Genomic DNA, 12,187 nt, shown 5'->3' with positions numbered 1-12,187 from the left:
TGCAAGTGTTAACTAACAGAAGACAGGTTCCCACACATATGTATTTATACAATCTTAAACTAGAAAGGCAATGGGGAATATGTTGTGAGGCAAAGTGCGTTATTCTTCAAAGAGCTGTATGACTCCTCCTCGTTTTCCTATAACTCCATAGTCATATTTCTTTTTAATGTAGAGTTATGTTGTTTTGTTTTTTCTCTTACCTCTCTGAGTATCAGACTCAGAAGTTATGAAGTTACAGTCTTTCATTGTGGCATCTGTTTGTATTACTTATTCACATGGAAGAAAGTTAAAATTGGCATTTTTTTCTGAATAAAGATAAGCCTTACTCATGAACTCATGAGCAATTTTGAATGAAAAATAGGGGTTAGACAAGAATACATGAAACTTCTATATGTTCTTGTTCTGGAAGCTCTAGGTTAGTGTTGGGGTTATTTAAAGGAAAAAAAAATTAAATACCATTTTATTATAAATGTGCTTGCTATGGTTTTATCCAATTGGATGTCAAAAGGTTACACACATGGACACAGGAAAGTATGCTCTTTTCAGGTTTCCTCAATATTTATATCAAAAAGAATCAAAAATATTCACCCCAGCAAGCAGAGTTTATAAGCAGTCTCTCACAGAGGTCCTGATTTCAATTCCATATGATGGCTCACAACCACATATAATGAGATGTGGTACTCTCCTCTGACATGCAGGCATACATGCATGTAGAACACTGTTTACATAAGAAATAAATTTTTAAAAATAGAAAAGTAATTTAAAAATAGGATTGGAAAAAAAATCATTTGCTAAAATTCTTGTTCATTAGCACCAGGATTGAGTTGATTCTCAAAAGCCTATTTTCAGTAGTAGTGGTAACTAGCAATTGTAATTATTTCACTCAGAGGTAGAGACAGTTAGATTCCTAGAACAATCTGAACACCCAGACTAGCCTACTCAGCTACTTACAATTTAGTTAGAGACCTTGCGTCAAAAAAAAAAAAAAAGGACACCCTAAGGAACAACACCAGAGTTTGTTTTTACCCTTCACATACTCATGCATGCACATGTGCACACAACCACATTACACGCATACAAATACACAGACAAATAAATAAAGCTTTTTTGGTATACTGGTACTTGCCTCTAATCCCACCAGCTTAGATAGATGAGGGACGAGTCCTCAAATATATAGATTATAGATTTAGACAGGATACAAAAAAGACTTATATTATTAAAAAATTTTTATTATTTTCAAATCTTTGGGCATTTTTCATTAAGAGGTACCTGTCAGAATCTCTTCTGGATTTTTAACACCACTATAGTGTGGGTTCAGTGTAGTGTGGGATTGAACCAAAAACACTATTTAGTAGCATATAAGAAATGCAGAAATCAAATCATACTAAGATTTCAATTGATAAAATATTGCTTTAATACAAATCGTTTCTGCATATAATATTTTAAGACTAATGTACAACTTTTGATGATAGAAAAGAATTAAGCACAGTCCATTGCTCCAATGTGGGTCTCTGTCTCTATCTGCATCCATCGCCAGATGAAGGTTCTATGGTGATATGCAAGATATTCATTAGCATGGTTATAGGATCGGGCCTTTTTAGGCTCTCTCTCCTCAGCTGTCCAAGGACCTAGTTGGGGACATCTCTCTGGACCCGGGGGAACCGCTCTAGAGTCAAGGCTCTTGCCAACCCTAAAATGGCTCCATTAATTAAGATATATACTTCCCTGAGGGAGAACATGAGCAAGAAAGTCAAGCCCGCGAGGGGGGCACATACCCACTGAGGCGGTGGGGCTGATCTATTGAGAGATCACCAAGGCCAGCTGGACTGGGACTGAAAAAGCATGGGATAAAACCGGAATCTCTGAATATGGTGGACAATGAGGGCTGCTGAGAAGCCAAGGACAATGGCACTTAGTTTTGATCCTACTGCACGTACTGGCTTTGTGGGAGCCTAGCCAGTTTGGATGCTCACCTTCCTAGACCTGGATGGAGGTGGGGAGGACCTTTGACTGCCCACAGGGCATGGAACCCTGACTGCTCTTTGGACTGGAGAGGGAGGGGGAGGGAAGTGTGGCGTGGGGAATGGGGGAAGGGGTGGGAAAAGGGAGGCAGAGAGGAGGCAGAAATTTTAATAAAATATAAATAAAAAATTTAAAAATATAGGACTGAAATAAAATACAGCATTTACATAGAAAAAAAATTAAGCAGCTGGAAAATGTCATTTGCTTCTCTTTAAAGGTTTGTTCCCTGAGAGTTGTAAACCTTTCTAGAGTATGGTTTCATTCTATTTGGAGCTGGCATATAAAAGTCCAGGGGTCACTTTCAGAGCATAGGAGGCATAACTGTTTGGGTGGCTGTGAAAGCTAAGGCTGTTACCAACCTTAGAGCTGAAGACGCTCTTGGGGACGTTACTCTAGCATTAGACTAACTACAAAAATAGGTCTGTGTCTGAAGCCCTCATCTCTCAGCACTGATGACTACAGAATGTTGATCACAAGTTACTATATACCAACATTAGTGATTTTGGAAGGGACCAGTAAAACTTGGTGCTGAGATTTTGAAAATAAGAAGAGTAGAATGTTCATAACACCTTGATTAATGTCATGACTCTAGAGGAACTGATGTGAAAAGTCAGGAAAATATATATTATTAGATTAATTTATGCAATATTTTACAGAGTAGTTTTTAAATCTTATAGAATGCATCAGCCACTTTCTCAGGTCCCGAAGGCACAGAATTAGCCCATCCTCTGCATTCGGCTTTAGCTCTAGTATGAAGTTGTGCTGCTTTTAGTTTAATTTTGTAGTAGTTACTAGAAAGCTCAGTCAGTTATGATGAACTGGAGAAGGTTTGTGTGATTCCTTCCATTTTAAAGACACTTAAATTGAAGTAAGCTTTTACCGGAATATTGAGTGGACAAATTGGAATAGGCTGTCTTCATTTCTGACTGACCACATTTTATGACCAGGAATAAGTTTCCAATTTTATTAGATTATGATTTCTGTAGTTAAATATATTTAAATACCACACACAAAATAAAGGTCTTGTGCTTGTTAGAACATCTCAACTCAGATAAATTTTAAGAAAAAGTAAAGAAAAAAAGAGAAGGTGAAAATATATTTCATGAGTCATGAAGTAAACTCTTGTGTTCATATATCTTGACCTGCAAATGTTCATTACAAAGAGTCATTGGTCTGCCTCATATATCTTTTCAATATAGAGCTATGGTGTCTTCCTTTCTTACCATTCTGAGTTTCAGACTCAAAGCTTATTTCTTTCACTGTAGCATGGATTTGTTTCATTATTCACTAGGGAAAAAGATAAAACTGGAAAATTGTTTTCTGATTAATGATCATATCCCATGCATTAAATTATGGTTAATTTTGAAAGAAAAATTGGGTATAGCTAGGGGACCACAAATTATTTTTTTTATTTTTTTTTATCTTTTTTTATTAAGAAAAGGAGAAAAAAACATAAACAAAAAACAAGTTTCCACCTCCTCCCAGCCTCCCATTTCCCTCCCCCTCTTCCCACCCTTCTCCCCGTCCTCCCACCCTTCTCCCCCTCCCCCCACTCCTCTCCCCCTTCCTCTGCAGTCCACAGAGCAGTCCGGGTTCCCTGCCCTGTGGTAAGTCCTAGGTCCTCCCCCCTCCGTCCGTATCTAGGAAGGTGAACATCCAAACTGGCTAGGCTCCCACAAAGCCAGCACATTAAGTAGGATCAAAACCCCGTGCCATTGTCCTTGGCGTCTCATCAGCCCTCATTGTTCGCCATGTTCAGAGAGTCCGGTTTTATCCCTTGCTTTTTCGGTCACAGTCCAGCTGGTCTTGGTGAGCTCCCAGTAGATCAGCTCCACTGTGTCAGTGGGTGGGTGCACCGCTCGTGGTCCCAACTTCTTTGCTCATGTTCTCCCTCCTTCTGCTCCTCATTGGGACCTTGGGAGCTCAGTCCAGTGCTCCAGTGTGGGTCTCTGTCTCTATCTCCATCCATCACCAGATGAAGGTTCTATGATGATATGCAAGATATTCGTCAGTATTGCTCTAGAATAGGGTCATTTCAGGTTCCCTATCCTCAGCTGCCCAAGGAACTAACTGGGAACCCCATCTTGGGCACCTGGAATCCCCTCTAGGGTCAAGTCTCTTGCCCACCCTAAAGTGGCTCCCTTAACTAAGAATTGAACCACCAATTATTAAATGTTCTTACTTTTCTTTGCTAAATTAAGGTTTTGTATTATTTAAAGGAAGAATAGCATGTTTTACTCTGAATGTTCTTGCTGTGGTTTTATCCAATTAGATGTTAGAATAAAAGAATCACACACAAGCCAGAGGTTAGTCTGCTCTTCTGAGGTTCATTCTCGGTAGGTAACTCTATGTGTTTGTCAAGTTGTCAGCTGAAATCAACTGTGAGAGTCTATAACAAAGTGAGTTCACTGCTTCTGATTTTTCTTTTAGAAAACAATATTTAAATCATCAAGAAGCCATGATTAAATCACATAATTCCACATTAAAAAATAATAATATAAAACAGTAGTTAAAAATAGGGGCAGAAAAAGTAATTCATTTGCCCGAGTACTTGCTTACAAGCAACAGGATTCAAGTAGAATCACAAAAATCCTTTTTAAAAACTAGGGATGAATACTGGCAAATTCAAACACAAACTGGGAGGTAGAAACTAGTATACTGCTAGGACAAAATAATCACACAGACTAGCTACTTGCCTAATTCCAGGCCAGTAAGAGACCTTGCATCCAAAAAAGTGGACAGTCTGAGGAACACCAAAACTGGTCCTTTGCCCTTCAAATACTCATGCATATGCATGCACATGCAACTTCTTTACATACGTAGATATACACAGACAAATCAATAAGAATTCCTCATGCATTGATGATTGATTGCTTATAATCTTACCTACTTGGGTAGACGATGCATGAGTCCTCAAATATTCAAATTGTTGAGTTGGATATGATATAACAGCAAACTTTTGTGAAACAGAAATTGGTTTATAATTTTAAATTATCTAACTGATTCAAATAAGATATATCAGATTATCGTCTGACTTTTAGACCAGGTCACTATAATGTGTGCTGGAAATGACAACACTAGTGGCCATCAGATATGTAGAATCTTCAATTCTATCGAGATTTCATTTATCAAAATATTGGTTTTAATTTAGGTGGTATATCTAAATAGATCTTTACCACCAATGGAGGTTGTTTTTGATAACAGAAAAGGATTATCCTGTTGGGAAATGGCATTTGTTTCCCTTTCAAGGTTTTCTTTCTGAGAGTTAGAAGTCCTTGGAGACTCTGTGATCACTTTATTTGGTGTTGGCATATATAATTCTAAGGTAAACCTTAAGTGTACAGGAGGCAAAACTGCTCAGGTGAGCAAAAGGTGAGACTGTTGTCAACTCTAGAGCACTAGAAACTCTTTGGGTTGTAAACCTGTCATTATAACAACATCAAATATAGTTCTGAAACTTAGTACAGGGCCCTGGTACCTCAGCAGTGATTAATGCACAGTACTGAGCATGACAGTATTAGAGCGTTTGCAAGTGGGAAGTATAATTTGTGCTGAGATTGTTAGAGAAAAAGAGAGTGATTCATGAGTCTAGATAAACCACTGTGAAAATCTGTACTTTACTACTAACTTGGTTCTTTTATTCAGTTATTAATGGAGTATTTTTTATTATTCAGTAGGGAGGGCCAGTCAGTTCAATTTATGAAGACTCTAAGGAAAGTAAATATTTGCCCAAAAAAAATGGTGTGCTTATTGGAATAGTCTGTCTACATCACTGCCTGAATACATTTTATGCCCAGGAATAAGTTCCTAATTTATTTATTTCAATTAATATTAACACACTTAAATATCTTAGATGTCACACACTAACAGAAGCTCTCTCTATTTCCTTCCTTTAGCATATAATAAAGTCCAAAGACATCATTACATTATGTAAGAAAACATATATTTTGGATCATTTTTGATCTGTCATTGTACCTCTTTAGGGGGACATCAATTATTATCTTTATCAGACAGATGAAATGCATCCATGTATAACAGTTTTTCCAAATTATTGGATACATAAATATTTGTGTTATAATTATTGCTTGATGGGATAAGTAGAGGAGACCATAGTTTCTGATGGTAACCACCAAGTTTTCCATAGGAGAATGAGGACTAAACTCAGCTCCTCAGCACATGCTGAATTTTTCCTCATATTCTAATCGCATGCCTTTGAACTGGAATGAATATGGAAAGTATTGCATATCTTATTTAAATTATTATCACAGTTCAATCACTGCTTATATATAAATGATATTCCAGATGTTCATTTCCCTATGCATTGTAGAATGATGTGTGGACTACCTTGATCTAGTAAGGATTTATGTTTTGGTGTTTTTATATGAGTTGCATTAAATCATTTATCTTGCACATGAAGAAATATTTTCACCCCATAATTTATATATATCCTAATAAGTCATGGTTGAAGGATTAAAGAAACTTTCCAAAGTTATTCTGCTGCCTTCACGTGTGTGCCATGACATACATTAATGCACATGCATACCATTTAAACAAATACAATTAATAATGATAATATACTTTTCTAAAATGAAATTAAAATACTTTCAAATAGTGTATGTGAATGTTACATACAGAGTCATTCAAAAAGAAAGTTTTGTACTGAACGTTACATACCTCTAGAGTTTCCAGATTCTCTTACTGTTATTTTTCAAGACACACATTTTTTAATGTTATCCTATAATTACTTTTCTGTCAATTCTTAAGTAATCCAAAGTAGACAAAGGTTGCTTAAGTACTACACTGGTGTCTTAAAAGCTATTATTTATAAGTGAAATCCTCTAATTGTATTATGAAAAATCTTTATATAACTTTGTGAACCTTCAGAGTTTGTTTGTTTGTTTAGTTTAATTTATATATCTATTTATTTATTTACCATGTTGAGTATTAAATCATTCCTATGGTGAGTTCTTCTCTTATTCAAATTTTTTTCAAGTTTTCTCAGGACTGTGTAAAAGGTCCAGAGTAGAAGGACTTTTGTGTTTTATTAGAATTTTTATTGAATTTAGATATTTTGTGCTAACTTGTTCATAATTTATGCTATTTCTATTACTTTTTAAAATTTTAAAAATCCAATTGAGATGTGTTTTAATATAAGGACACATGTTCATAAAATCAAAATACAGTGGTAATTGGCATACAAAGACTAGCAAATACAAAGCTTTTGTTTATCTTATGTAAGAAAAGCAGGTTTCAAACAGTATATTAGCATAAAAAAACTACATCATAGCTTAGAGAGAAAAGATGTGCCTAAAGTTTTAATAATTAAAGTATAAAATATATAATCAAAATTTTTGTGTAGGCATTACAGTTCTTTGCTCAATAGGTATTATAACAGCAGCAAAAATGTCATTGTGGACATGGAATATCTTTACAAAATAATTTAAAAATAAACAACTTAAATATTCATAAACAATGCAGTGTATTTACAGGCAGCAAGATCAAGAGGTTCTTATCTGACAAAATTGTCAGATATGAGTTTTATCTTGTGGTACAGAAAATTGTTCAATATTCCTATATGTTCATGCCACTAATGTACTAATGAGAATGTCTTCCTGTCCAGATGTTATTATAGTTCACAAAGTGCACAGCTGGATAAGATTTTTGAGCATTTTTCTCCTTTAGTAGTGTCCAAGGTAACTCCTAACACTGTGAAAGGCAAACAATAAGGATGACACTTCCAAGCCAGTATCATCCTGATATATTCATGCTCCTTGACCAAGTACAGGATACCTTCAGCAACAAGGTCTTTCCACTGAGCTCTGGAAAGACAAATAGCATTGTAAAGAGCTTGTGAATTTTCCAGTAGTTGGTGGGATGTCATTGGCCAAAAACTCCTAATGGGGAAACCCATTAAACCAAGGTGGTTAATGAATCCAAGGGAACAATGTCTTTAAGACACAAAAGGACAAATGTACATATGAACTCATAGTAATTACAGGAAAATACATAAGTCCTATGCAAGCTCAATAGAGACCAAATCTCTGAATGGAGAGGAGAGGTGGGCAGGAAGTTCTGCCTCTAACTCAGAAGAACGGCCATTTGATTGCTCCTGAGAGAGGGAGACTAATTTTCATTAAGTAATGTCCCTTGTAAGTTAACCATACTCTTATGGAAGGTTCTATATGTAAAAATTCATGGGCATCACAAACTGGGCATGATAGGTGAAAAAAGAAAACACAAAGGGACTTAACTGGAGGATTTCAGTGAGGGGCTAAATAAGATCAAAATGCATGGTAGGGCATTCTAAAAGTACTAATTTCAAAGAAAATTCATAAGAATTACTAAAAAATAGAGTTAATAAGAAAATATCTGCTATGAAATAGTTTATAATTTTAGAGTAGATTCAATAAAAATGGTAAAAACACAATGCGTCACAAAATAAGAAAACTTCAGAGAAAGCACAAAAATTTTAAAGGAATGAAAAACAACTAATGAAATATTTCATTGAGATATCATGATAAATTTGATTTATAATATCTTGAGTGACATACTCAGCTGGAGTTTTATGGGATATATTTTAGCAAATGAGAAAGCTAACATGAATTACATTTGAAAAACTGACAGAAGCTTTGCATTAAATTTTACCTTGAGACATGGGAATGAATAAGGAAGAGGTTTGTATATTCTAGGCCAGTCTGGAATATAGAGGAAGTCCTTGTCTAAATAAGGAATAGTATCCTTAGAGAAGAAAACATTTTCAAGAAAAAAATATAATGAAAACTATAATTTGACATAGCAAAGAAAATCCAAAATTGTTATTTGGAAAATTAGCAGAGATGTGTAAGCTTAATTACTAATTGATGAAATTGACCAACTTCTAGAATGTGAAATCTGAAAAAAAAAAGTGCATACTTTACTAGTATAATATTGAGAATTACATGGGGTGCCAGTCTCCCAATCCCCTCAGGATCAGAAGGGCCACTACAGCAAGCAGCTACTGACTAAAGATATCTGAGGTTGAAAAAAATAAGTCAGCTCACATAACATCTTCTCATTCATTTATTTTTCCTATGATCTCCCCAAAGCTTTTTCAATTTCCTTCCAATGATCTCTTTATCCCTCAAAATTTTCAGTTTATTTGTCTGCACAGGCATAGTTAACAATTCTTTGGCAAATAACAATGATACTCTACCAAACATGAATTTCTTAGGGCCAACAAAACAGATAAGACAGAATAAGCAGGCTCCTGTCTTACTTAGGTCACAGAGGGTGTGTGTCTTTGATGTGCCCAGGCATATATGAAAAAAGGTGGATAAATAGAGGAATGGCTATGATTTCTAAAAGGAGAGGAAATTTGTGTTAACTACATTTGTTCAGTTAGGTAAGCTAGGCACTTGTTATTGATAAATGTATAGAAAAAGGAAAGAAAAACAAAGCAGTGCCATTGCACTCTCTGAGCACTTCTGTTCCTTGTTCATCTTTTGCGTTGCGGTTACCATAACAACCATCATAAGCTGTGTGAAGAAAGCAATGACACTTGGCCCTGGACCATACAAGGTACTGTACTCATTGGCTCCTAGTTGAGAATATCTTTCTTTCTTCGGAGTTGGTTTAGTGATCCAATCATTTTTCTAGGGGTGAAGGCACAGTTAATTTCTAAGGGGTAAAGGCACAGTTAATTTCCTAGACTAAGATCTTTTGTCAAACAAACATAGGCAGAGTTAATTACAAAATGTTAATATATTTTTTTTACAGTAGAACAAAAACTAGTAGGTCACACACTCCTGAGTCAGCTGTTAGAGAATTCTGGACAATCCGGTCCTGCTTATAAGTAAAGCAGACATGCTTTTTTTTTTCCACTCTGTGACTGTCTTTTCAAGTTCTTATGTGGGCTATTTGCAAGATTCCTCTTCTAGTTGGATATCCTTATATAAAGTATATTTAGGGGGACTAACTTTATATAGATTTGAGTATGGGAACAAGGGTTTGGCTGAGTGAATGATGACATCTCAGCCCCACAGTTTGGAAACAGATCATTCAGTTGCCAGTACAGAATGAAGTTATGCAAAATGAATGATTTATACATGTTTGGGAAGAATCCCACTATGAAAAAAAGGAAAACTGTGATTTCACAATGTTTCACAGAAATAATATTGACTATTTAAAAGGTAGGTCCCCAAAGCCTTACAAACTGGATGTTAGCCTAAAGATTTCACCAACCGTGCTCTCTTTGTGTAATGCTTGTGGGCCACAGTAATATGAGGTATGAAAAGACAATTCGCTGCTTAAAATAAATAACAGACAGTGAACAATTATATCTAATGCTTAAATTTATTTGCCATTGACATGAGTATGGATATTGAAGTATTATTATAATACTTTTAATTTACCATATATGAAACATTTTGTAATAAAAATAGGTGCTGTTATTAAGACATGACAAATACTTGAAACACTCTATAAGAGGTGCTAGTACAGTTTGCATATGGTAGGATATGGTTAGCAGTATACATAGTTCTTATGACAAAGTCACAATTATACAAACACCTGTTTGATTATTTCTTTGCATACCTCCTTTTTCCAGGACCACAAAACAAACAGTAAACAAATAGGATGACTGCTGATTGAGGATACCTGAAAGGAATTGAATTCTTTTTCAAAATTTACTGTGCAATAGGAAAATGGGTACTCAAATTTTTATTTTATGTAGAATTTTCTTCTTACATCAAGTTTCCAGAAGCGAATGGAAGAAGTAAATCATACCTCAGTGACTGATTTCATCCTTGACGGGGTAACAAAGAATCCAGAACTCCAGTTGCCCCTATTCCTCATCTTTCTTGGAGTCTATTTGATTACAGTTGTGGGAAATCTAGGCATGATCATCTTGATTCTGTCCAGTTCTCAAGTATTATTTACTCAGCAGTCTGTCCTTTATTGACTTTTGTCAGTCTACTGTCATTACTCCCAAAATGCTGATGAACTTTGTGACATTTAAGAATGTCATACCCTACCCAGAATGCATGGTTCAGTTCTACTTCTTCTGTATTTGCAGAATGTCATATGTTGGCTGTAATGACATATGACCGCTGTGTGGCTCTCTCTAATCCTTTACTTTACAATGTAACCATGTCCTATCAAGTCTGTTTATGGATGATAGCTGGGGTATATGGTATGAGATTCATTAGTGCTACAGCTTATGCTTTCTTCATGATGAGATTGCTTTTCTGTAAGGATAATATAATAAGGCATTTTTTTCTGTGATTTTTTCCCATTACTGGAGCTTTCATGCTCTGGTACTTTTATCAATGAAGTACTAGCATGGTCCCTTGGTTCATTTAACATTCTTATACCAGCCGGGCGGTGGTGGCGCATGCCTTTAATCCCAGCACTCGGGAGGCAGAGGCAGGCGGATCTCTGTGAGTTCGAGACCAGCCTGGTCTACAAGAGCTAGTTCCAGGACAAGCTCCAAAACCACAGAGAAACCCTGTCTCGAAAAACCAAAAAAAAAAAAAAAAAAAAAAAAAAAAAAAAAAAAAAAAACATTCTTATACCAGCTGTGACCATTCTTAGTTCTTACATCCTCATCATTGTCAGCATCCTCCATATTCATTCCACTGGGGGAAGACACAAGGCCTTTAGCACCTCCAGCTCCCACATCTTGGCTGTTGCTCTTTTCTATGGTTCAACATCTTTCATGTATCTTCAGCCATCATCAGTTAGTTCCCTGGGACAAAGTAAATTGTCAACTGTTTTTTATACCAATGTTGTGCCTATGTTGAATCCCATGATCTACAGCCTGAGAAATAAAGATGTCAAAGTTGCCCTAAAAAAAATAATTCAAAAGATACATTTTCATTCAATATGGCATGATTTTCATTAGCAATGGAGTATAACTTTGGCAGTTTGTTGGAGATGTAGCCTACATCCAGGAATTTGTAAATATATTTGAGACTATTGTTATCACGTGGTTGTTAGGTCAAAATGTACCATAAGTAAAAGTGGATTCTCACCTTCATATCCATGGAGAAGTGCTACCCTTTTGTATAACCATTGTTTATCCAAGATAGCATCCTACATCACTTCCTGAAAATTCCGTAAGCTTTTTTCTTGATTGGTTATATTTGCATATATGAACAAAGCTCTGCTTAGGCAAGATAAATATAGC

The 12,187-nt window shown here is 35.7% G+C and overlaps 1 pseudogene; it reads left to right on the top strand.

The window, feature by feature from the left end:
• Nucleotides 1–10,765: 10,765 nt before the first annotated feature.
• LOC121451403 lies at nucleotides 10,766–11,902 on the top strand (annotated as a pseudogene).
• Nucleotides 11,903–12,187: the final 285 nt, after the last annotated feature.

This window comes from Microtus oregoni, unplaced genomic scaffold, assembly GCF_018167655.1.
Source record: "Microtus oregoni isolate MIOR12 unplaced genomic scaffold, Mior012 000008F_ref0000371, whole genome shotgun sequence".
In the NCBI taxonomy this organism is placed as follows: domain Eukaryota; kingdom Metazoa; phylum Chordata; class Mammalia; order Rodentia; family Cricetidae; genus Microtus; species Microtus oregoni.
Note: the sequence above shows the minus strand (reverse complement) of the source record. Positions and strands in the feature narration are given on the sequence as shown.